The sequence below is a fragment of the Mustela putorius genome, unplaced genomic scaffold (assembly GCF_011764305.1).
Source record: "Mustela putorius furo isolate JIRA1106 unplaced genomic scaffold, ASM1176430v1.1 tig00003869_pilon_pilon_pilon, whole genome shotgun sequence".
Lineage (NCBI taxonomy): Eukaryota > Metazoa > Chordata > Mammalia > Carnivora > Mustelidae > Mustela > Mustela putorius.
In genome coordinates, this window is record NW_025422021.1 from 1,122,659 (window position 1) to 1,149,474 (window position 26,816).

General features: G+C 38.4%; 1 protein-coding gene and 1 pseudogene across 3 annotated transcripts in view; one reads left to right on the forward strand and one right to left on the reverse strand.

The window, feature by feature from the left end:
- CERKL (ceramide kinase like) overlaps positions 1-26,816 on the forward strand; it is a 116,088-nt gene that overhangs the window by 55,994 nt on the left and 33,278 nt on the right. The gene's annotated exons all lie outside the window — the stretch shown is intronic.
- Positions 23,095-23,219, reverse strand: LOC123388030 (annotated as a pseudogene).

A 26,816-nucleotide genomic window follows, 5' to 3' on the forward strand; every position in this document is an offset into this window, starting at 1 on the left:
AATGACTGAAATTGATCTGTCAATTTTAGATGTCAGACTCAGGAGGAAAAAAAATAAAGATGTTTCTGTCATGAAATTAGCTGAATCAAGAGAGAGAGGACCCTGATTTCTTGCATTGGTAGATATAAGTGCCTTGAACTAAATGAAGGAGCTAGGTTTAGCCAGAGAGAGAAGCAGTTCTCTTTTATGCAAATGGAATTTCCTCGGAGGCACAGAAAAGAAGACCTTTTAAGGAATTCTTTAAAGAGGGCTCCTGTATTCTTTCAATCTGTTTCCATTAATTTGGGAAGATTTCTTCATCTTTTGGCACAACAGGATATTCCAGGATTCTATCCGGTCCTGACTGCCCCAGCCCTGGGATCAGCTATTTCTGTAAGAAGTTGTGGTGCCTTTTTTGGGGGGGATGGTATTGCAGAACAGAAATCTAGCTGAGGGGTATGCACATTGTTATTAGGATGTCATAACTTCCTGGGTTTTGTAGCAGTAGAGCTAGGAAATACTGACTAGAAACAGGACTTTATATAGATGACCGTAATTCTAATATGATCCTGCTGTCTTCTTCCTTTTTTGTCTCCTTTCCCAATTTGTATCTCCTTCCTCCATAGGAAGAGCTCGGACTCCTAGCCGCGATACATTGTTCCACGTGCCCAATCATATGGTAGTCACAAAAGATTTTCAGAATAGCTGCAACCAAACCATTATGAAAAATAATTCTACCAAAATGAGTTCAAGATTTGTTGGCAGTTTTTTTGTTTTTGTTTTTTGTCTCTTTTGGCCCCTTACACCAAAAAAAAAAAAAAAAAAAGGATTTTTTTTCTCTTCCTAGGAGTTGTTATTCATTTGACTCTATTCAGTTTTAGTTTGCTTTTCCCCCCCTCCATCTTCATTGATTTAATTATATTTTTTGGATGTGTAGAACATAAACATGTTTCCAAAAGAAAAAACTCCTTCAATATCCTTTTCACCTCATCCCTCTTATAGATATCAATTCTGTTAGTTTCTGGTTTATCTTACAGTTCTTTTCGCAAAATTACCAGAACTATGGATTTTTAAAATTCCTTTCTTAAATAAAAAGTAACATAAAATATAAAGTCTTCTGTATTTTGCCTTTTTCACCTAACTACATATACTGAAAATCATTTCATAGCTCTTTTTTTTTTTCTTGCTTTGTTGGGGCTTTTTGTTTTTATAACTATATAAAACTATGGTGTGGTCTGTACCATACATTATTCATTACTTGTTCATGTTTGGGAATTTTGATTGTTGTTAATATCTACAGTCACAAAATCTGCAAGAAGTAATTTTGTATATATTGTATCTTGAAATTAACTTTATAGAAGTAGACTTCTGGGTTAAAGGGTAGACGCATGTGTGTTTTACTAGATATTGGCAAGCTCCCTATCTTAGGGAACTTGTTTTTCATGTTTATCAGCAGTGTATGAAAGTGGCTTTCCTTACCAACATGTTGTGCTTTCATGCATTAGAAAATTTCCAGTGGTATTGGTGAGAAATAATGTGTTAATATAGTTTGAATTTGCATTTTTGAAAGTTAGGAATAAAGTTGAACATCTTTTCATATGTCTAAGGGCCATTTTACCTATCTTGTGAATTGTCTTCATATCATATGCCTATTTTTCTATAATACTTTTGGTGTTTTTGCTCCTTAATTTTTAATTTTTAAAAGTTGTTTACATATAATATATATAAATCATATATATATTTTCTGTGATACATATTACAAATATTTTTCTCCTAATACATAATTTGTTCCTTAACTTCTTAAAATTTTTTTAGAAGATTTTTTTTTTTTGACAGAGAGAGAGACAGTGAAAGAGGGAACAAAGCAGGGGCAGTGGGAGAGGGAGAACCAGGCTCCCTGCTGAGCAAGGAGCCCAGTGTAAAGCTCCATCCCAGGACTCTGGGATCATGCTCTGAGCCAAAGGCAGCTGTTTAACCAACTGAGCCACCCAGGCACTCCTTTCCTTAACTTTTCTTATAGTGACTTTTGAGTCAAAGTTTTTGTTTTAAAATTTTTATGTTGTCAAATTTGTCACTGTTTTTCTTAATTACTTCTTGTATTTGAGTCCTCGTAAATAGCCTTTCTTTATACCAGGTTATAGAAAACATCATTCATGTTTTCTTCTAGTACTTGTGAGTTTAATTTTAGATCTCTAATTTATTTGGGGTTTATTTTGTATGTAGTGTAAGGTATGGACCTTACTTTTTCTCCCAAATAACCCCACAGTTGTCCTAACACCATGTACTAAAAAGTCTTTGTTCCAGAGTTTTGAGATACCACTTTTATCATATACCAAATTTCTGTATGTATGTGAGTTTTTTTTTTTTTTCTATCCCACTGGGTCTGTCTATTCATGTGCCAGTGCTTATTTGAAAGAGATTCTGCCGTATTTTTCATTATTTGATAGGACTAGTTCTTCTCATAGACCTCCCTACCCCACCTTCTCCAGGGTTTCTCCCTATTTTTGCAGGTTAATTTTCAGATAACTGCATTAGTATGAGCTTGTCTAGATTTGGAAAATAAAATCTAAATAAAATTTGGTATTTTAAGGAGAGCACATTACATTTATAGATAAACTTAGGAAGAGCTGACATCTTGGACTAGAGCTTGTGTAGCAAAATTTGCTTCAGTCGGGTGCCATAATCTCCCAGAAACAAAGTCCTAAATCAGTATCATTTTGATGGAGAGTATCCCTTAGATTTTGTTTCCCCCTCCGTTTTCTTATACTGAATTGTTAGGCTTTTGGAAACACACATTATTATAATGTATAATACAAGGTTAATTTTATGTAAATTTCAGGCTCCTGAAATTTCGCTGGGCGCATCTGCACTCTTGTTGTAAAAATACATTTTTAGCAAGAACCCTGCTAAGTCTGTTTAATTGGACCCCCCCTCAGCCCACACCTGATGACCCTTAATATCTGGTCAGATTCCTCGTTCTCCATCTGATATCTGATCCCCTGGTGTGTCTTCAGCAAGAATTCTGTTAAGTGGGTTGAAGTCAGAATCCGCTTCACTTCCCATGTTTCCTCTTAATAACTTTGTGTCCAATTGACCCCACCCTGCTCCTTGGCTGTGAGTTTCCAGGTTTTCATGTTGAATATATGGAGGTCCCTCTCCTCAGTTGGAACAGTTCTGAATAAAATCTGTATTTACCACTTTACTGGTCAGCTCAGGTTTTTCTTGGACAACACATATTTTAGTACATGAAATTTTTCAAGAATCTTTTTACAGAAACATATATTCTTGGAATACTAATGATTTTTTTTAAAGTCCTACAGATAATTAAAACTCTCTCAAAGGCACATTGACTAACTTATATGTAATCCAGAGACGATACACTGAAAAAACTTTCTAACTGATAAAATCATTGAATTAAAAAATGGGTTCATCATCACTAGCCTTCAGGGAGATTAAATTAAAACCACATTGAGATATCACCTTACACCAGTTAAAATGGCCAAAATTAACAAAACAGGAAACAATGTGTGTTGGAGAGGATGTGGAGAAAGGGGAACCCTCTTCCACTGTTGGTGGGAATGCAAGTTGGTGCAGCCTCTTTGGAGAACAGTGTGGAGATTCCTCAAGAAATTAAAAATAGAACTTCCCTATGACCCTGCCATTGCACTCCTGGGTATTTACCCCAAAGATACAGATGTTGTGAAAAGAAGGGCCATCTGTACCCCAATGTTTATAGCCGCAATGGCCACGGTCGCCAAACTATGGAAAGAACCAAGATGCCCTTCAACGGACGAATGGATAAGGAAGATGTGGTCCATATACACTATGGAGTATTATGCCTCCATCAGAAAGGACGAATACCCAACTTTTGTAGCAACATGGACGGGACTGGAAGAGATTATGCTGAGTGAAATAAGTCAAGCAGAGAGAGTCAATTATCATATGGTTTCACTTATTTCTGGAGCATAACAAATAGCATGGAGGACAAGGGGTGTTAGGAGAAGGGAGTTGGCGTAAATTAGAAGGGGAGGTGAATCATGAGAGACTATGGACTCTGAAAAACAATCTGAGGGGTTTGAAGTGGTAGGGGGGTGGGAGCTCGGGGTACCATGTGGTGGGTATTATAGAGGGCATGGATTGCATGGAGCACTGGGTGTGGTGAAAAAATAAATACTGTTTTTCTGAAAATAAATTAATCAATTTAATAAAAAAAAGATGATAATAATAATAATAATAATAACATAATTAGCATGCCAGACAGTGGAGAAATATTAATTTGGGAGATAAGGAATGTTGGTGACCAGTAGCTGCAAGGAGAGAAAGTACTCTCTCTCGGAGAAGATAACATTTCAGCAAGTATGCAAAGAGGGGAAGGTAGTAAGTTATGTGGATATCCGGGGAGAAGAGCTTTCCAAAGAGAGAAAACAGAACTAAGTCCAAAGGTTCTGAGAAGGGAGCCTGTATACTGGAGCAAAAGCAACTGTGGGGGGCACCTGGGTGGCTCAATGGGTTAAAGCCTCTGCCTTCGGCTCAGGTCATGATCTCAGGGTCCTGGGATCGAGCCCCAAATCGGGATCTCTGCTCAGCGGGGAGCCTGTTTCCTCCTCTCTCTCTGCCTGCCTGACTACTTGTGATCTCTCTGTCTCTGTCAAGTAAATAAACAAAATCTTAAAAAAAAAAAAAACAACAACAACAACCAAAAAATGGGTTCATGTAATTTTCCCCTAATATTTTCATAACTTAATAGTTTATGAAGAGTGAATATACAGTTATTTTATAAAATGGGATTTTTGTAAAGTTAATCATATTTAAATGCTATTTATTTTAACTAATTCTATGGTTGACTTCTAAACAGAGCAGGAAAAAAGAAAAAAAAACTTTTAAAGCCAGTAACATGTATTTTTCAGTTTGGATTTTTTTTTTTAATTGAAATGTATCTGACACACAATGGTACATTAATTTCAGGTGTGCAACATAGTGATTCCACAAGTTGGTATGATACACTTTTGGTACATGTGTAGCTAGCATCTCTCATGCATTGCTATTAAAATACAATTGCCTGTATTCCCTATTAAAATACTATTGACTATATTCCCTATTTTGTTAGTATTCCCTATTTTGTTAGTATTCCCTAAATATGATTGACTTTTATTCCCATCACTTACTCCATGACTACAAGACAGTATCTCCCACTCTCCTTCATCCAATTTGCCCACCTGCTCCAGAAAACCATCAGTTTGTTCTCTGTATTTATGAGTCTGTTTTCTGGTTTTTGTTTATTCATTTGTTTTTGTTTTTGTTTTTTTTAGATTCCACATGTAAGTGAAATCATATGGTATTTGTCTTTCCCTGTTTTATTTCACTTAGCATAATACCCTCTGGGTCCATCCATGTTGTTACAGATGACAAGATCTCCTTCTTTTGTGTGGATGAGTAATATTCATGTGTATGCGCCTGTGCATCGACTTCTTTATTCATACTGAGCGATGCTTGGATTGCTTTCATATCTTGGCTGTTATAAATAATGGTGCAGGAAACATATGGGTGCACCTATGTTTTTGAATTAGCGTTTTTGTTTTCTTTGGGTAATACCCAGTAGTTGAATTACTGGATATTGTATTTCTATTTTTAATTTATTTTTTAAAACTTTTTATTTTTATTTATTTATTTCTTTATTTATATATTTATTTATTTATTTTTAAATTAACATCTAATGTATTATTTGTTTCAGGGGTACAGGTCTGTGAATCATCAGTTTTACACAATTCCCAGTGCTCACCATAGCACATACCCTCCCCAGTGTCCATCACCCAGGCACCTCTTCACCCCAACGCCCCCCCCCCCCAGGAACCCTCAGTTTGTTTCCTGAGATTAAGAATCTCTTACAGTTTGTCTCCGTCTCTGATTTTGTCTTGTTTCATTTTTCCCTCCCTTCCCTTATGATCATCTGTCGTGTTTCTCAAATTCCTCATATCAGTGTGATCATATGATAATTGTCTTTCTCTGATTGACTTATTTCGCTTAACATAATACCCTCTAGTTCTCTCCACATCATTGCAAATGGCAAGATTTCCGGTTTTTCAGTGACTGCATAATATTCCATTTTATATATGTACCATTTCTTCTTTATCTATTCATCTGTTGATGGACATCTAGGCTCTTTCCATGGTTTGGCTATTGTAGACATCGCTGCTATAAACATTCGGGTGCACGTGCCCTTTTGGATCACTACATTAATATCTTTTTTTTTTTTAAAGATTATATGTATTTATTTGACAGAGATCACAAGTAGACAGAGAGGCAGGCAGAGAGAGAGAGAGGAGGAAGCAGGCTCCCTGCCAAGCAGAGAACCCGATGTGGGGCTCGATCCGAGGACCCTGGGATCATGATCCGAGCCGAAGGCAGACGCTTTAACCCACTGAGCCATCCAGGCACCCCACTACATTCATATCTTTAGGGTAAATACCCAGTAGTGCAATTGCTGGTTCATAGTGTAACTCTATTTTCAACTTTTTGAGGAACCTCCATACTGTTTTCCAGAGTGGCTGCACTAGCTTGCATTCCCACCAACAGTGCAGGAGGGTTCCCCTTTCTTTGCATCCTCACCAACATGTCATTTCCTGACTTGTTAATTTTGGCCATTCTGACTGATGTGAGGTGGTATCTCTCTGTGGTTTTGATTTGTATTTCTCTGATGCCAAATGATGTTGAGCACTTTTTCATGTGTCCATTGGTCATTTGGATGTCTTTGGAAAAATGTTTGTTCATGTCTTCTGCCCATTCTTTGATTGGGTTATTTGTTCTTTGGGCGTTGAGTTTGATAAGTTCTTTATAGATTTTGGATGACAGCCTTTATCTGATCTTGCATTTGCAAATATCTTCTCCCATTCGTTGTTTGTCTTTGGTTTTGTTGGCTGTTTCCTATGCTGTGCAAAAGCTTTTTATCTTGATGAAGTCCCAATAGTTCATTTTTGCCCTTGGTTTCCTTGCCTTTGGTGATGTTTCTAATTTCTTAAGGAATCTCCATACTTTTCCCACAGTTGCTGTACCAATTTACATTCCTACCAACAGTGCATAGGGTTCCTTTTTCTCTGCATCCTCATTCTTCTCTTTTTGATTCTGGCCATTCTGATATGTGTTAAGTGATATCTATCTCTTGTGGTTTTGATTTGCATGTACTTATTGATTAGTAATGTTGACCATCTTTTCATGTGTCTGTTCGTCATCTGTATGTTGTCTTTGGAAAAATATCTATTCAGGTCCTCTGCCCATTTTTTAACCGGATTTTTTTTTTTTTTTTGTGCTGTATAAGTTCTTTATATATTTTGAATTTTAACCCCTTATCAAAATAGCATTTGTAAATATCCTCTTCCCTTCAATAGAATGACTTTTCATTTTGTTCACAGTTTCCTTCAATGTGAAAAAGTTTTATATTTTGGTGTAGTCCCAGTAGTTTATTTTTGCTTTTTTTTTCTTACCTGAGGAGATCTATCTAAAAAAATGTTGGTGTAGCCTATTCCAAAGAAATTACTGTCCTATATTTTTGTTTAAGAGTTTCCTGGTTTCTGATCTTCAATTCATTGTGAATTTATTTTTGTGTATAGTGTGAAAAAGTAGTTTCATTCTTTAGTATGTGGCTGGCAAGTTTCCTGGAACTGTTATTGAAGATGTGGTCTTTTCTCCATTGTATGTTCTTGCCATTTTTGTCATAAACTAATTGATCATATAATCATGGGTATATTTCTGGACTCTCTATCCTGTTCTATTGATCTCTATTTAGTGTCAGTACCATACTATTTTGATTACTACAGCTTTGTAGTATATCTTGAAATTTGATGTTGTAATAGGTCCAGCTTTGTTTGTTTTCCAGATTGCTTTGGCAATTTTAGGTTTCATATAAATTGTAGTATTTTAGTTCTGTGAAAAATGCTGTTGGTATTTTGATTGGGATTGCACTGAATCTGTAGATGGCTTGAGTAGTATGGACATTTTAATGATATTCTTCAAATTTATGACCATAGAATATTGTTCCATTTGATGGTGTTGTCTTCAGTTGTTTCATCACTCTTCTATTGTTTTCAGAATACAGATCTTTCACCTCTTTGCTTAAGTTTATTTCTAGGTATCTTATTCTTTTTAGTGCAATTTTAAGTGGAATTGTCTGAATTTTTCTTTCTGCTACTTTAGCATTAGTATAGAGAAATGCAGTTGATTGCTGGGTATTAATTTTTTTATCTTGCAACTTTCTGAATACATTTGTTACTTTTTCTTTTTTTTTAAGATTTTATTTATTTATTTGACAGAGAGAGAAATCACAAGCAGGCAGAGAGGCAGGCAGAGAGAGAGGAGGAAGCAGGCTCCCTGCTGAGCAGAGAGTCCAATGCGGGACTCGATCCCAGGACCCTGGGATCATGACCTGAGCCAAAGGCAGCGGCTTAACCCACTGAGCCACGCAGGCGCCCCCATTTGTTACTTTTTCGAAGCCTTTGGAATTACTTATGTATAGTATCTTGTCATATAAGAATAGTGACAGTTTAATTTCTTATTAATATGGTTGCCTTTTATTTCTTGTCTGATTACTGTGGCTAGGATTTGAGTACTTTATTGAATAAAAGTGGCAAGAGCAGACTTCCTTGTCTTATATCTGATCTTAGAGGGAAAGCTCTGTTTTTACCACTAGGTATGATATTAGCTGGGGTTTTTTTCATTCATAGCCTTTATTATGTTGAGGTATGTTCTCTATAAACCCACTGAGTTGGCAGTTTTTTATCATAAAAAGATGGTGGATTTTGTCAAATGCTTTTTCTGCATCTATGGAAATAACCATTTGATTTTTTTTAATCCTTCATTTTGTTAATATGTTATATTATGTTGATTGATTTACAAACACTAAACTATCCTTGCATCCCTGGAATAAATCTGACTTGCTCATGGTGAATGCCCCTTTTTTAATGTATTGTTGAATGCAGATTTCTAATATTTCATTGAGTATTTTTCATTTGTGTTCATAAGGGATATTGGGCTATAGTTTTCCCTTTTTTTTGCGTGTGTGATGTCCACCTGGTTTTAGTATCTGCATAACGCTCACCTCATAGAAAGTATTTGGAAGCTTTTCTTCCTCCTCTTTCTCTCTCTCTTTCTTTCTTTTTTTTTTTCTTTTTCTTTTTTTGAATAGAGAGGGAACACAGGAAGTATGAGAGGGAGAGAGAGAAGCAGGCTCTCCGCTGAGCAGGGGGCCCGATGTGGGGCTCAATCCCGGGACCCCGAGATCATGACCTGAGCTGAAGGCTTAATGACTGAGCCACTGAGGCTCAGTGATCATTACCTCGAGAATAGGTATAATTCTTTAAATGTTTGGTAGAATTCACTTGTGGATCCATGTGGTCCGGGACTTTGATTTATTGGTGGTTTTTTTGATTACCAATTTAATTTAATTACTAGTAATTGGTCTGTTCAGATTTTCTATTTCTTCCTGATTCTGTTTGGAAAGATTGTATTTCTAAATTTATCCATTTCTTCTAGGTTCAGTTTATTGGCATATAACGTTTTATAATAGTCTCTTATAATTTTTTGTGTTTCTGTGGTATGAGTTATTTTCTTTTGTTTCTGATTTTATTTATTCACTTAGTTTCTCTCAGTTTTTTTCTTGATGCATCTGGAAAAAGTTTTATCATTTTTGTTTATCTTTTCAAAGAATTGGACCTTGGTTTCCTTGATCTTTTCCTTTTTTTTTTTAACCCCAATTCAGTGGTGATAAACTCTCTTAACTTTTTTTTTTTTTTTGGTCTGGGAAACTGTTTATCTATCCAATTTTGAATAATAATCTTGCTGGGTATTCATGGTTGTAGGTTTTTTCCTTTTAGTACTTTGAATAAATTGTGCCACTTCAAAATTTTTCTGTAAAATCAGCTGAAACTCTTAGGAGATTTCCCTGGTATATAACTTTTTGCTTTTCTTATGCTACCTTAAAAATTCTCTCTGGCTGCTGGATGGTTCAGTCAGTTAGCATCTATGTTTGGCTCAGGTCATGCTCCCTGGGATTGAGTCCTACATCAGACTCCTTACTAAGTAGGGAGGCTACTTCTCCTTCTGCCTGCTGCTCCCCCTGCTAGTGCTCTCTTTTGCTCTCTCTTTCTGACAAATAAATACATGAAATCTTTAAAAAAAGAAATTCTCTCTTTTTCTGTAGTGTCTGTACCAGTTTTCATTCCCACCAATAGTGCATGAGTGTTCCTTTTTCTCCACATTTTTGGCAACACTTGTTGTTTCTTGAGCTTTTTATTTTATTTTTAATTTTAATTTAGTTTTGACATTTTAAATATTACATAGTGTGGACCTCCTTGGGTTCATCTAATTTGGAACTCTCTGTGCTTCCAAAACCTGGACATCTAGGTTAGGGAAGTTTTCAGCTATATTTCTTCAATTTAGTTTTCAGTTCTTTTCTCTCCTCCTTTTGGGGTTTCTATAATGCAAGTGTTCATTTGCTTGATATTGACCAGGAGATCCCCTAACTTATTCTCATTTTTAAAAATTCTTTTTCCTTTTTACTGTTCAGCTTGGCTGGTTTTCATTACCTTATCTTCCAGATTGCTAATTCATTCTTATGCATCTACTAATCTACTGTTGATTCCCTCTAGTGTATTTTTTATTTAAGTTATTCTACTCTGATTATTTTTCATTTGTTGAAATTCTCATTGAGTTCTTCCACTCTTCTCTGTCATCTAGTAAGCATCTTTACAATCATTACTTTAAACTCCTTATCAGGCATATTGCTTGTCTCTGTTTCATTTAGTTCTTTCTGTGAGGTTTCATCTTGTTCTTTTGTTTGGAGCATATTCCTCTGTCTCTCCCTTCTGCTTGACTTTCTGTTTCTATGAATTAGAACAAGTGCTTCTAAACTTGAAGGAATGGTCTGTGTTTGTGCACGTGTCCTGGGGCTCTCTTGCAGTTGATGATCTGCATACTGTGGGAGAGGTGTATACATACTGTGGGAGAGGGTTGTATGGGTCTACACAGAGGGCACCCTAGCAGGACAGCTGGCATGAGATGGTGTAGGGCCTGGTCTCTCCACATAGGGAGTGCCCCCAAAAGACAGCTGAAGTGGAAGTAGGTGCAAGCTGGGAGTCCCAGGGCTCTATGTGCAGAAGGTACTTTTCCCAGACAGCTGAAGCTGAAGTGGGTATAAAGGTGTTCTAAAAGTCTCTATGCTCAGGGTACCCTGGTGAGGTGGCTGGAGCCAAGGTGTGGAGCATGGGGCAGGGTGGGGGACATCCCATGTATTCTGCTCAAGGGGCACCCTGGCAGGCCAGTGGTAGCTAAAGTGGACATGGACTGTGGTGGTTCTGGGGCTCTCCACAGTGAGGGTACCCTCACAGGACAGCTGAAGCTGAAGTGGGTAGAAGCTAGGGTGACCTGGGGTGCTCTGCACAGGGGGTGCCCTGGCAGGGAAGCTGGAGATGAGGTGGGCACAAGCTGGAAGTTCCTAGGGTACTCTCTGCAGGGGGCATCCTAGCTGGGCAGCTGGAGTTGAAGCAGGTGTCAACTAGCATGTCCTGGAATGCTCTTTGCCAGGGGGTACCCTAGCAAGCTGCCTGAAGCCAAAGTGGTGTGAGCCTGGACTGTTCTCAGTGCTTTGTATCTGTGTCATCTTTGTGTGATGGCTGGAGCTATAGTGGGTGCTGACCAGGGGTGTCCCAGTGGATGGCACTCTGGGGCTGCCTCGGTGGGATGGCTGTGGCCGGGATGGACTAGGGTGCCAGGTCTCACTTAGGTGCTAAGCTGGCTCAGGCACTCAGACCCTGTTCCCATCAATATTACCAAGGTTAAGAGGGAATGTAAACGTGGTGCTCACCTGCTCCTTTGGCCCAGAGAGTTCCAGCAGCTCCCCCATAATATAGCAGCGTTCTAGGGCCAGTTCCTTGATATTCTATTTGTTCTTTTGAACAGCGGCTTTTTTTTTTCCCCCGTTTGTGCTGCAGGGCATCTGGGGCTGGTGTGGGCTAGGGGCCCAGTGCCAGCTGGGGCAGCCCACCAGCTAGTGTGCTCAGAGCCCTGCTCTGTCCGTGCTGTCAAGGCAAGGAGGACTAGAAACCATGGTGCTCACCAGCCTCTCCAACCCAGAGTGAGTTTCCATAGCTTTCTTGACATTCGTCAGGTTTCTAGGGCTGGATCTTTTATATACTAGCTGCTTTTTAAAGCCAGGGCTTTTTTTTTCCCTATGCGCCAGAGCAGAGGGATCTGCTCTGAGTCCTATCCCTTTCCCTACAGTTCCGGGTCAGGGATGGGAGTTCTTTGTGTTTCATCATCTTTCCTATCATTTTCTACTGTGTAGAAGCTGTTCAGATAGCTTGTAGTTCTTCTTCAGGGAGAATCAGTCTATAACTTGCTGAGTCCAAGGAGGCCGTGAGTTCAGGATGTTCCTACATCTCCATCTTGCCCCAGACCTCTCTGGATATTTAATTGAGGAGAGTAAGGATAATAATAATTGAATAAAAGTAAATGGGATATATAATTGGCTGAAATTTCGTTTCCCCTGTCTTAGCTCTATTTTCCGTTCATTCTTTCTCTATCTGTAGACTTGACCACTTCAACATTAAAATATGGAAGTACTGAGGGGACTATTTCTGGCAATAGGTGATTCTTTCTACTAATGGTCTTTGAGCCTATCTTAGCTGTTAGAGATGTTCACATCAATGAGTTCAGAAGTTATGTGAGTTGAGAAGTTACTGGGTTTATTTAAATAGACTGTAAGACTGAAATTATTTTCATGTGTGTGTAAAGATGTGTGCATCAATTAACTTTTGCTGACAGTGAAGTGAAATCAATGAATTTTTTAAAAAGGTTTTATTTCTTTATTTGACAGACCAAGATTACAAGTAGACAGAGAGGCAGGAAGAGAGAGAAAGGGAAGCAGGCTCCCTGCCGAGCAGAAAGCCCGACTCGACTCGGGGCTAGATCCCAGGACCCTGGGATCATGTCCTGAGCCAAAGGCAGAGGCTTTAACCCACCTGGGTGGTACCCCAATGAATTTTAACATAAATCTCCTAATATAAAATATCTGTTTCTGCCCTTTGCTAGGAAGTTGTCGTATCTTGTGTGTGAAAGGTTTTACCGTCACTGTTACATATTAACTAGGCATAGTTTAATATTAATAGCTCCTGCGAATTGTGGTTAATTCAGGTCTTTATTTCCTGTATTTGGGTTTTATTTTTGCAACAGTTTGGTTGCTTTTTTGTATAAAACTGTTGTGAGTATATCCAATACTATAACAAGGTTCTGGGCTCTTAACTTTGATGAACACCGTGCCATTTCCATCATGCTGCACTCAAAACAGCACAGATGTGAGTCTGGGAGTGGCGTCCCCACTGCTCTCATGAGCCTTTGTTTGGAGAACACCCTGATTAACCCCCACCCTTCATGGTTCATTGACTCACTGATAGATCAAGTTTAAACTAGTACATATTAGCACATTTGTTACTAACAGAGGAACAGTTGGCCATTCTGTTTTACATTGATGGTTCATTGCAAACTGGCGTGCTAAAAAGGTCTATACTCTAGAGTATGAATTGAGAGGTTACAGAAGGACCAAGAACCGAAACAGTTGCATATTAATATTGAATTATGCCTATATTTTAATCGTGAATTATCTATTTGGGGGTTCCTTATACTATTGTGAAATTATGAATAAATGATTATTATCACATTGAGATTTTTTTTTTCAAGGAGTTGAGGGGGTTTATGTATCTCAATATAGCTTTCATTTTAAACAGTTTGTCATAATTGAGGGAAGGGGAGGTCATAACTGCTTGATGCTTTGTGTTGCATTTTTAAAATAGAGTTCTTTGTACCTAGTGATTTTACGTAAATCTTCAAAGTGTACTACATTTCTGCATTACATGTTCTTGTTTCATCAAGAGGACTAGATTGTACATGTCTGTTTCCTCATGGAAAAAATTAAACTCTCCTTTTTATTTAACTATTTTTCAACAGTTAAACCTTTTAAACGTTGAACTTTGTCCTCTTTCTTACTTTCCTAACTTGGTTTCCAAAGTCTTTAAATGCTGTTGTTATTGTTATGGTAATTTTGTGGAAGAGAGTTTTCCTAACCCATTTGGCAGTCTTTTTTTTTTTTTTTTCTTTCTTTCTTTTTTTTTTTAAGATTTTATTTATTTATTTGACAGAGAGAGAGAGAGATCACAAGTAGGCAGAGAGGCAGGGAGAAGCAGGCTCCCCACTGAGCAGAGAGCCCAACGTGGGGCTCGATCCCAGGACCCTGAGATCATGACCCGAGCCGAAGACAGTCACCTAACCCACTGCCACCCACCATTTGTCAGTCTTAACTGGTGAATTTGGTCTTGGCTTCATCATCACTCACTGGTGCCATTCCTTTGACCAGCTACTTCTTTGCATTTTTCTTTCTCTTATGAGATGAAGCACATGTGCCCTGATGGCGAGAAGGGCACTCTGAGTCCAAGCCCCGGAGAGAGTTGAGGCTCTTTTTAAAACCAACTAGCGCCATGTCTAGTTTTAGAAGACAGTTGAAAGTCATCGGAAAGGGAGCCATATGGATACGTGAGGGGGGAATAGTCCAAACAGAACAGTATGTGTAAAAGGTTGATCAGGAAAGTCATGTGCAGACAGTTAGCAGGGAGTAAAGTGGTAGGAAATGAGGTCACAGAGGCAGCTGTGAAGGCTCTTGTTTTGAGAAAGATGGGGGCCATTTGGGAGTTTCAAGCAAAGGAGTGACATGATATAACTTTTCAAGTGAATATTCTGGCTGTGAAGTAGAGAGTATGCTCTGAGTAGGGGAAAGAATTGAGGCAGGAAACCAGTTAATTGGAAATTGGTATAATCCAGGTGAAAGATAGTAATTTAAATTAAAGAGGGAGTGAGACAGTGGGAAGTGATTAGACTTTGGATTTGTTTTTGAAGATGGAGCCTTTGGATTTATTGACTTGGTGGATTTGGAGGGATATTAAGAGAGAGAAAGTCAATGATAACAGCAAGGTGTTTGTGTGTGTGTTTGTGTGTGTGTGTGTGTGTGTGTGTGTGTGTGTGTTAGGGGAAACGTCAAATAATATAGAACATATAAACACATTATAATGGACACCTATATTGTCATCATCCATATTATATAGTTCTTAATGTTTTTCCATATGTTTTAACATTTTATTCTGTCAGTCTGATTTCAACTATATACATCATGACATTTCTACCAGAAATACTCCAGTATTTTACATCTCTACAAAAGACATTTTACAAATAACCGAGTGTCATTATCCTACCAAATAAATGAACAATAGTTGCTTATCGTCATTGAATACCTGGTACACACTGAAATTTTCCTTATGTTTTCCAAAACATCTTTTATAGCTGACTTGTACCAAGTGACTTGGACTAGTGTCCAATCAAGAGTCATTCATCAAATTAAGCATATTTAAACTACAACACTAAAATAGTCCTCTCATTTTAAAAATTCCGACATTTATGAAAGAGATGAGGTTGTCCTGTAGATATTTTAGTGTGCATAAGGAACACTTAGAAAGCCTATTTAAATAAAGATATTGTCCCCCATTCCCAAACATTCTGATTCAGTAGGTCTGGAATGGGCCTTTCTTTTCTTTCTTTTTTTTTTAAAATTTTTAAATTTTTTAATAAACATATAATGTATTATTAGCCCCAGGGGTACAGGTCTATGAATTGCCAGGTTTACATACTTCACAGCACTCACCATAGCACATACCCTCCCCAATGTCCATAACCCCACCACCCTCTCCCTATGCCCCTTCCCTGCCACTCTCTGTTTTGTGACGTTAAGAGTCACTTATGGTTTGTCTCCCTCCTGATCCCATCTTGTTTCATTTATTCTTTTCCTACCCCCCAAGCCCCCCACGTTACCTCTCTACTTCCTCATGTTAGGGAGATCATATGATAGTTATCTTTCTCCAATTGACTTATTTCGCTAAGCATAATACCCTCTAGTTCCATCCATGTCGTTGCAAATGGCAAGATTTCATTTCTTTTGATGGCTGCATAGTATTCCATTGTATTTATATACCGCCTCTTCTTTATCCATTCATCTGTTGATGGACATTTAGGTTCTTTCCATAGTTTGGCTATTATGGTCATTGCTCCTATAAACATCCGGTGCATGTGCCCCTTCAGATCACTATGTTTCTATCTTTAGGGTAAATACCCAGTAGTGCAATTGCTGGGTCGTAAGGTAGTTCTATTTTCAACTTTTTGAGGAACCTCCATGCTGTTTTCCAGAGTGGCTGCACCAGCTTGCATTCCCACCAACAGTGTAGGAGGGTTCCCCTTTCTCCGCATACTCGCCAGCATCTGTCATTTCCTGACTTGTTAATTTTAGCCATTCTGACTGGTGTGAGGTGGTATCTCATTGTGGTTTTGATTTGTATTTCCCTGATGCCGAGTGATATGGAACACTTTTTCATGTGTCTGTTGGCCATCTGGATGTCTTCTTTGCAGAAATGTTTGTTCATGTCCTCTGCCCATTTCTTGATTGGATTATTTGTTCTTTGGGTGTTGAGTTTGCTAAGCTCTTTATAGATTTTGGATACTAGCCCTTTATCTGATATGTTGTTTGCAAATATCTTCTCCCTGGAATGGGCCTTTCTACTGAACTTCTGGGTGATGCTAGGTTGTCATTCTGATCACCACTCTTTGAGCAGTACTGTTGTACCACTGTCTGATTTCTTCCTGGTGGTATCATTTAACTTCTTCTTCTATTCTCTTTATTACCTATAAAGTGGATTTCTAATCTAAAGCCTTACTTAGGTTCATACTTTGCAAGAATACTTCATAAGTGGTACTGGATGCTTCCTATTTCATTATCTCAGGTGGTATGTAATGTCTTAAGATTAATTAATCTTATGATTAGTGTGGATGAGATAGATTCCCCAAGGCTAGGATTGATCCCAGAGGCAGAGAGGTGACAGCTTGATCTCTCCATTGTAACCCCCCACCCCCAGAGATTGTGAGTGAGAGAGTGCTAGGGGGTGGAGAGGTAGAGAGGAGGGAGAGAGAATCTTAAGCAGGCTCTCTGCCCAGTGCAGAGCCTAGTGCAGAGCCCAGTGCAGGGCTCTATGTCACCAACTGAGATCATGACCTGAGCTGAATCCAAGAGTCAGACACTTCACCGGCTGAACCACCCAGGCATTCCTCCATTGTAATATTGCTATTTGAAACTAATAGATAATTGTTCAGTGGTACTCAGGGACCAGGGAGAGCATTTAGTTCTCAATAAATATGTGGTGGTTTTAATGTTTATTACCTTTGCTTGAAATAGTTATTTAAGTAAGTGTAGATCGTGGAAAATTTTGTATTTAATCATTCTTTCTAAATTAGTGCTATTTTTTCATTAAAGGAATGTTTCTTCTACTGGTACTACTTGATGACCCATAAATATAGTCTAAAGAGTCAGGATAAATGCACAGTTATTTTTAGTTACCAATTTTCAGAATAAAGTTTCTAACTGGAGCAGGTATAAAGAAGTTCTTATTCAGTAAAGTAGCAAAGACTATGAGTAGATAGGCCCCATTTGGTAGGGAATATCAAAATTTCAGTTTTCAATATGTCAACTTTGACATGTCTGTTAGACACCCATATTAGAGTTCAGTTGTAGGAAACATAAAATACCTCTCTATTTTAAATAAAAAGCTGTATTGTACAGATAATATGATGAAAGAACTAGAGAAGGGTCTAGAAATCAAATGTATTGGTGGCCTACAATTATTGCCACATTGCTTTCTTCTTTTTGCCCCCCTTCATATGTGGTATCATGAGATATTTTCTATGACCAGTAAACTAAGGGAAATAAATGGATTCTTCATGATACCATAGAAATGAGCTACTGAAGCATTACGGGCCTACTTGAGTGTTACTATAAGATAGGGAAGGAAAATCCTTGTTGTGGGCAGAACTTCAGACAATTGATCATAGTTTCTAAAGAGTGATAGCCAGAGGGATGGTTGCATACTAATGCATGGACAGAGGTTAAGAGCTTGCCAAATAGTCAGGAATTTGGAAGAAAGTTGGTTTTCATAGACTAAGAACAGAATGAGATTTGTTTTATATAAATAGTCATCAAAGAGCATTTATTTCAAAAGACAACCTAGTTAGGTAGGCAAGGTACCCCATTCTATAGATGTCAGTCAGCATCTTATAAAAGCAACCCTAGGAAGGTGCCTGGGTGGCTCAGTCAGTTAAGCTTCTGCCTTCAGCTCAGTTCATGATCCCAGGGTCCTGGGATGGAGCCCCGCATCAGCCTCCTTGCTCACCAGGGAGTCTGCTTCTCTCTATCTCTCTCTGCTCCCCACTCATGCTTGTGCTCTCTCTCTCTCTCTCTCTCCCAAATAAATGCAACCTTTAAAAATGTAACCTGTAAAAAAAATCAATGCTAGGGCTTGCACAGTGAACACATAAACAAAGTGGCCTTCATGCAAAGATGGGGGAATATATGGATTTAACAACAAATACTTCTGCTCAACAAGACTAATTTGACTCCTGTTACTGCTGAGTACTCTGCAAACAAATCAGCCCTGAGCCTGGCTGTGGCTCTCTATCTTAGAGCAACTGGTCACCCATTTGGTGGCAAGTTGATTACATTGGAGTTCCTCCATTGTGGAAAGTTAGTAATTAGTCTCATTGCTATGAATGTTTATTTTAGATGTGGATTTGAATTTCCCATTCACCATGTTTCTGGCAACACTACCATCTGTAACCCTACTAAATACCCTTTTCAGTGAATTTGCATTCCGTACTGCTTTTGATCAAGGGACTTAATTATATCAAAGAAGTGAAGCAGTTGGCTGATGAATCATGGGCTTTGCTGATTTTGCCATGTTTCCTGTTGTATTTCATTGTATTCTACCCAGAAGACAAAATTTTGTGAAAGTAGTTTTTAGTTCCATAAACAAAATACATAAGTCTACAAACCAAGTAGTGAAGATCTAAGCGTTACCTCTTAACTTAACTGCAAACGGCCCACTCATAAAATTTTTGTTTCCTGCCCCTATAACTCTGAACTCTGCGGATTTAGAGGAATTAGTATGAGAAGAATACTTTCACATGGGAACTGACAGTGGTTCAAGTAAATTGGACATTGAGAATTACCTGGCTACATTTTTGAACCATGTGACTGAACCAACAAATGGAAAAAAGTAATAATGAAGTTGCGGTGCTGAAAAAGGTGATCAGTTCTAATTATCAGGGGGAAATAGTGTTGCTACTACTACTCATAAGAAGACAGTATCTAAACTCATCAAGCAACCTGGGCTGCCTCCTTGGAGAAGGTTGAAGTGAATGAGTCCATTGTCTAGGAAGGTAAAAATGGCCAAACTGACTCTAGAAGACATAGAAAACCTAAACAGACCAATTACCACCAAGGAAACAATTATTTTGGTACTCCTTAAAAAAACAAACAGGAAAACATTGACTCTGATATTTTCACAGAGATCTCTACCATACCTTAAAGGAACAGGAAACTTTGATTCTATTTAAACTGTTGGAGAGCATGGGGTGGGGGTGGGGGAACTCCTGGATTGTATTTATAGAGCTCACATGAAATTGATATCAACCTCTGATGATGCAAATCCAAAAAAGGAAAATTATAGATTGGTCTACTTGTGTATGAATGCCAAGCAGCTCTTAATTAAAAAAGAATAGATGGATATGTTCTCAACATTATAAAAATATCTCATTTAAAATGAGTGTACATAGAGAAACTTGAGATAGTCTCATTAAATTCAAAATATGGCACTGACATAGGAATTGATCAGAAGACTTCAGACTAAATGGTTCAGAAGAAATCCTAACACACTCGGAATTTAATATAAAATATATTTTATATTTAATATAAAGTTGGTATTTGAAATACATAAGAGAAAGATTACCAAATGAATGATATTGGGACAGGTGGATAGTTATCTGGCAAAAGAATGAAGTCAAATCCCAATTTTATCTTTCTATTAAAAGAAATTTTGGGGGTGCCTGGGTGGCTCAGTTCATTAAATGTATGCCTTTGGCTCAGGTCATCATCCTGAGGTCCTGGGATGGAGCCCTTCTCCCTCTGCTCCTCCCCCGGTTCATGGTCTCTCTTGTTTTCTTGAATAAATAAATGAAATATTTAAGAAATTGTTTAAAAAAGAAACTTTAGATATGCTTAAATTAAAACATGAAATAGAGACCATAAAATTATTAGAAATATAGTGGGTTTTCATTTTTAAAGATTTTATTTATTTGATAGACAGAGATCACAAGTAGGCAAAGGTGCAGGCAGAGAGAGAGGAAGGGATGCAGGCTCCTGGCTGAGCAGAGAGCCTGTTGTGGGGCTCGATCCCAGGATGTTGGGATCATGACCTGAGCTGAAGGCAGAGGCTTTAACCCACTGAGCCACCCAGGCACCCCATAGTGGGTTTTTTTTGGTCGCAAAAGGAAACTATTAAATATGACATAAAACCCAGAAACTATAAAAAATGATAAATCTACAGGTGTGCAAAATGAAAACTGTCAGGAAAAAAAGGATCATAGAGAAAATGGCATAAATAAAAATTAAAGGCAATTACACAGAAAAGAATTTGTAACTCATATAACAAACAAAAATTAATTTTCATATTTTAATAGGTTATTAAATAGTTTTTAATAGACTATTTAAATAAAGTTAACCTTACTTAAAAGGTTAATTTTCTTTTTTTCTCCTTCCAAGAGTGTGGTGATTTTTATTAAGAATAACTTTGGTTCTAAGAATCCACCCTCAATTCCATAATACAGTCATTAAAAAGCAATTATACAAGAGCAAATACAAAAAAAAATTACGGTTTTATGAAGAAAGAATTGGTTGATGCTGATAGTTCATAGAAAAATAAAAGTATCTCGTAAATATTTCAAAGTTTCTCAGCTTCTCTCATAAAAGGATAAATGTAAATTGAAATTAGCATGAGAAACAATATTTCTTCTCACATTGTCAAAGGTCAAAAAGTTTGAAAACATTATGGGTATATAAGGGTGTAGGAAAACAGATACTCTGTTCCTGGGGGAGTGTGAATTGATAGTAATAATTATAAATTGATTACTGACTGTGTGCACTTGTTAAGCACTTAAATTTGCTGATTTAATCAGCACAATTGCCTTTGGTAGGGAGTACTCTTATTATCCTCATATTACAGATGAGGAAATAGAAAAACCAAGAAATTGGACAAATAACCCAAAGTCACACAGTTGATAAATGGAAAAGCCAAGACTTAAGATGAATTATCTTAACACTAGCACCCACTTTTGGAGGGTAACAGCCCTGAATTGTTTCAATAGCAAGTAATTGAGGAATAGGATAAACTCTCAAGAGAGCATACCCCTTGATCCTGTAATTCTACCTCTAGAAGTTTGTCCTGCAGTTACATGCAAATAGATGCAAAATGACATTCATTGCAGTAAAGGAAGATTGGAAACAACATAAATATACATCTCCAGGGGACTAATTACATTTTTAAAAATTTTTTGTATTTGACACACACTGTGCACAAGCAGAAGGAGAGGGAGAAGCAGTCTCCCTGCTGAGCAAGGACCCCAAAGAGGGGCTCAATCCCAGAACCATGGAATCATGACCTAAGCTGAAGGCAGACACTTAACTGACTGAGCCACCCACATGCCCCTCATGGGACAAATTACTTAAATTGAATTTCATCCATACAAAAGTGCTACTCAGCTTTAAGTACTGAGTAGCTTTCTACTTACTACTTACTAGTTTCACTTACTACTCTACGTAGTAATATGAAATCCTCTTCAAAATACAGTAAAAGGAAAAAAGCAACATACATACTAGGGGGTAGGAATGCTACCATCTATGTAAAAAGCCAAAGAACACATGCATAGAATATTTCTGGAAGAATTCTTGAAGTGATACCAGTGGTCCACCAGGAGGGAAACTCGGTATCAAGGAATGAGCTGAAAACAGAGATTTTGAATTTTGTACTTTGAAAATGTCAGTCTGTACAGAAGACAACGGAGCATGTGACTCCCAAATATAGAATATTTGCACTGAGATCCCTTTGTGAAGAGTATAACCTAGTGCCTCACACAGACTTGGGTGTAGATTCGAACACTGATTGATCTACTGAGTGGGACAGGGGCTTTGGAGCTCTTCTGGTTCCAGGCAATGTTGCTCCTCCCCCAGCTTTGGTATTAGCTGGAGGTAAGATAAGTTTGTAGAGCTCCATGTGGTTGGGGCAAGACCCCACTCCTCACACCCCACTTTCCAACCTGAACTGCTGCAAAGCATTCTTTCACTCCCTAAAGCCCTTCAACAGTTGTATTGTCGTTCCTTTAAGGCTCTTTCTTTGTACTCTCTAACGCAACACCATCCCCACTGTCCTTAACTTCAGACACTATGTTATTCTGCCCTGTGGAATGAATAGCCCATCAGTAGCAAAATCTCTTATATTTTTGATTACTTTCCCCAAATTCCCTTACCTTCTTGCTTTAGTAGAGAGACCTAGCTTTCCCGGGAATTTCTAGCTTCCCCTACAGCCCTCAAGTGGTGGCTGTTTTTTCTGTCATACACTTCAGACCACTGGTCCTGGAGCTCTTGTCAATGTCTTGATATCTTTCTTTCTTCTCACTGCTATTTTGAGACCATTTTCTTCCTTCTCTTAAAAAACCTCATTTTTGAAGCTCAGTCCATTACACCCCACTAGCTTAGTGCTACTTGTTGGGGTCCTGTGCAGACTACTAGTTCATGCTTCTTACTCCTTGGAGACATTAGTTTCTGTCTCACTGTCATTCTCTCCACTCACTACTGCTGCCATAGTTCTGGGTGTTTTCGTAGATGTTTTCTGAGTTTTTAGCTTCTTCTCTTCAAAGACCTTGATCCTACACTTCATTCACCTCCTGTAATCATACTTTTAGAGCAGTGGTTCTCAAAGTATGATCTCTGGACCAACATCATCAGCATCTCCTGGAAAAAATCTCAGACCCTAGATTACTGAATCCAAAAATTTGTGTTTTAAGAAGCCCTTCAGGTGATTCTGATGAATATGGAGTCAATTTTTATTATTATTTTTATATATTATATATTAAATTTATTATTATTTTATTATTAATACCAGTAACAGTCTTACTTTGAAGCATCCTACCCTTCATGTGGCTATTGGCCTCTGTCTTTCTATTAGCAATAATCGCGCCTCAGTTAAACCTCATTGGCTGTGATACTGTCACTGCACAAAGCTAGGCCTCTGTCTTTCTAACTTAATCGATGTAATCTCTCAACTCCTAAAATTTTTCATCCCCTCCACCCCAAGACCACAATTAATTGATCCTACCACTTTTTCATTAGTTCTTAACCCTTTTTGTGCTGTCACTTTCTCCTTATCCAGCCATAATTTGATTAGTCTTTGACTATTCTCTTTCACATAACACAAGAGTAGACAAATCTTACCAGCTCTACCTTCAAAATATATCTGGAGTGTAGCTTTTCTTATAATCTCCACTTTACTCAATCCAAGCACAGTCATTTACCACCTGGAGTATTGCCACTGTTCTGACTTTTTTCTGGCACCTACAGCATCTGTTTTCCACACACAGGCTTGAGTGATCCATTTCACATCCAGGGTCCTGTTGCCGTGCTGCTCAAAAATCAGCATGCTTCTCCTCTCAGAACAAAAGCCAAAGTCCTTGTAGGTGCCTGTGAGGGATCTGATTTTCCCTGTCCAGGAAGTCATTTCTTCTACTTTGTCCTCCTTCTCTCCCACTGTGAGGTTTTGTTTTATCCTTAGAACCATCATGTAACATACCTTGAATTCTCTTAGTATTTCTGTCCCCCACCATTAAAATGGAAGCTTCCTGAAGGCAGAAGCTTGCTTGTTCACTGATAGAGCCTCAGCTTCTAGAACCCTGTCTGGCAAATAATATGCACGCAGTTATTTGTGAATAAATGGATGGTTGCCACTACTATCTTTATGGCTGAAGGCTAACACTACCCTTTTATTCATTCATCGAATATTTGATCATCTATTATATCCTCTTCACTAAGAAGATAGAATACAGGGAGAAGCCCCAGAGTTTCAAGTCTAATATGAGTACAAATAATAAATAGATATAAAATTATAATAGTGTAAGAATCAAGTTTGCAAAATGTATGGACGTATAAGAACAGATGATGAGGGGGCAGTGACCTAGCTAACGTTGCAAAGCCGAGGAAGCCATAGAAGTCTTTCCCAAGGAAGTGATGACTGATTAATTGGACAAACTGGCCAAGGTGACAGCATACTTATGACCAAGAGGGGGGTGGACAGGGCAGAGTCAGTGCAGTGGCGCTATGGGAGAGGGGGCATGGTGTGTACGAGGGGCTGAGTAAAGTAGAGAGAGGCTTGGGGAGGGATCCTGAGAGAAGAGAAGTTGGAGACTTACTAATTATATCTCTTTATTCTACTCAATGATTTACATCTTTAAAAAAAAATCTTTATACGATAGAAATCCCCCTTCTGATCGCTAAATAGGTATCAAATTGCTACCTAATTTTTATATACTTAGACTCCAGCTTCATAATCATCAAATTAAGAGCACCCAAAAGGAAAAGATAAATGAGAAAATGAATACATGCTCTGGCGAAAAATTGGCTTTGTTGATTTATGTTTTGAAAGTGCTCAATTTATCAGGATGTCTAAGGAACGGAACATTCTGATTAATTTATTTAGTTGCTATTGTTGTTGTAACTGAGGCTTAAGAATAAAATTAATCTGCTTAAATATTTTTAGAAAATCTTGAGCAGTTTTAGCTCTTTCCTGACTAAGGGGATTGTGTTACAAAGGGTGAATAGGACATATAGCATATGGTTTTATACATAGATATTTAAGGGCTATAAGCCTTCAACTACAACATACTTATCCTCATAAGCCCCAAGTGACTGTTTCTTATTTCCAAAAACTTTTATTACCTGACAATCATGATATAGGGAGAGGGGCAAATAAAAGTGGGTTTTCATGATAACGTTTGAGGACTACCATTAGCTACCTAGACCATTTCCATGCTGGGACTGCCTCTGACCAAGAAATGAAGCAGCCTCTTTCAATAAATATGCCAGGTAAGGGTAAACTTAACTTGGATGTTTAATCTGAGTCTTGGTCTCTGAAGTTTTGAACAAGTAACTTGTCTTTGTTGTGCTTTAATGAAAGTGAGCCCTAGATTTATCTGCTTCGTCTCCTGGTTAAAGGCTAATAGTCCTGTCCTTTCTGGCAGTTTTTCACCTGATCCAGAATCATACATTGCATCACTTGTCCTCTCTTTAGCTGCCTTGAATTGGGACCAGGTCCTCAACTTTATTTCACAGTATTGACAGTTCTTAAGAGTTTCAGGCAGGGTATCACGGGCCTACGTGTCCATTTGTACGTTAAGGTTATGGTCAACTCCGATCTCTTGCGTAAGGCAGTGTTTGTGAGATTTCCCCATTGTCAATGTCTGCTTCTACCCTCTGTAATGAGAACAATAAAGAGGGACAGAGTTTAAGAATAAGGAAACATTCTGTTCTCCAACAGACTGTCACTGATGGTTGTACCACCCATTACTGATTCTTGCCTGAATCCATTATTAACGGGTGAAAATAGTGATTTTCTGTCATTCCTTCCATATTTATTGTCATTCTACTATAAGACAGAGTTTTTCCTTCTCCTCCTTGGTAAGATGTCATCTTTACTCCATTTCATATTGTCCCTGGTTTGGCAGTAAGAGTTCCAAGATGTTGGGTCTTTCATCAGTTCTTTTTTTAATATGAATGATATAAAAAATAGTTAATAGAGACCCACAGAATACAGCGGGAATGAGAAGCCAGAGAGGTGAATTCTGTTGGTGATTAAGAAAGTCTTTAGTGAGGAAGTCATGTTGAAGTGAGCTTTAAAAAAAAAACAGCAGAATTTGGGGCGCCTGACTGGCTAAGTGCCTAGAGCAAGCCAACTCGATCTCGAGGTTGTGAGTTCCAGCCCTGTATTGGTCATGGGGCCTACTTGATGAAAAAACAAAACAAAACAAAAAGCAGAATTGTCATAGAAATGGTGGTAAGGTAGAGTGGAAAGAAAAACGGTCTGAGGGACGCCTGGGTGGTTCAGTCAGTTAAGCGTCTGCCTTCGGCTCAGGTTGTGATCTCAGGGTCCTGGGATGAAGCCCCTTATTGGGTTTCCTGCTCCCTGCTCCATGGGGAGTCTGCTTCTCCCTCTCCTTCCCATTCAAGTGTTCTCTCACTATCTCAGTCACTATCTCTGTCCCAAATAAATAAAATCTTAAAACAAAACCTGTCTGAGGAGTGCCTGGCACATCTAGTATTTGGCAGGTAATTGAGTAGTTTCAGAGCATGATGGGGAAGCAGTAATGGAACAGAGAAACCTTGCACTTACTGAACTTCATGCTAGTCTCTGCTTAGAATTTCTTCTCCTGTCCCACTGCTGCTCCTGCTGTCTGGCTGAGGGGGGTAAGGTGAGGTGTGTGAGGAAGGAAGGAGGGAATTCTAAGTAGTGAAAACCACAAGAGACAAAAGCCCCACTCACATACTTCCTTTTCCTGATCCCTAGTGAGAATTAACCAGTCTCTTCTCATACACTCCCAGGGTGATTGGTGCCTCTCCATTAGCAAGTTCATTTTGTGCTGTTTCTACGTGTTGGATACATCTTCCTCCTTTAAAGCACAAACCGTGTGTTAACCACTTTGCTCCGGTACTCAGTCAAATGCTCTGGAATGTTTCTGGAATCTATGTGAGAGAGGGAGAGGGGAGGCTAGGTTGCAGTTGGCTGGGGAAAGGCTCTGAGTGTCATTTTGAGGGGTTCAGGCTTGGCCACAGG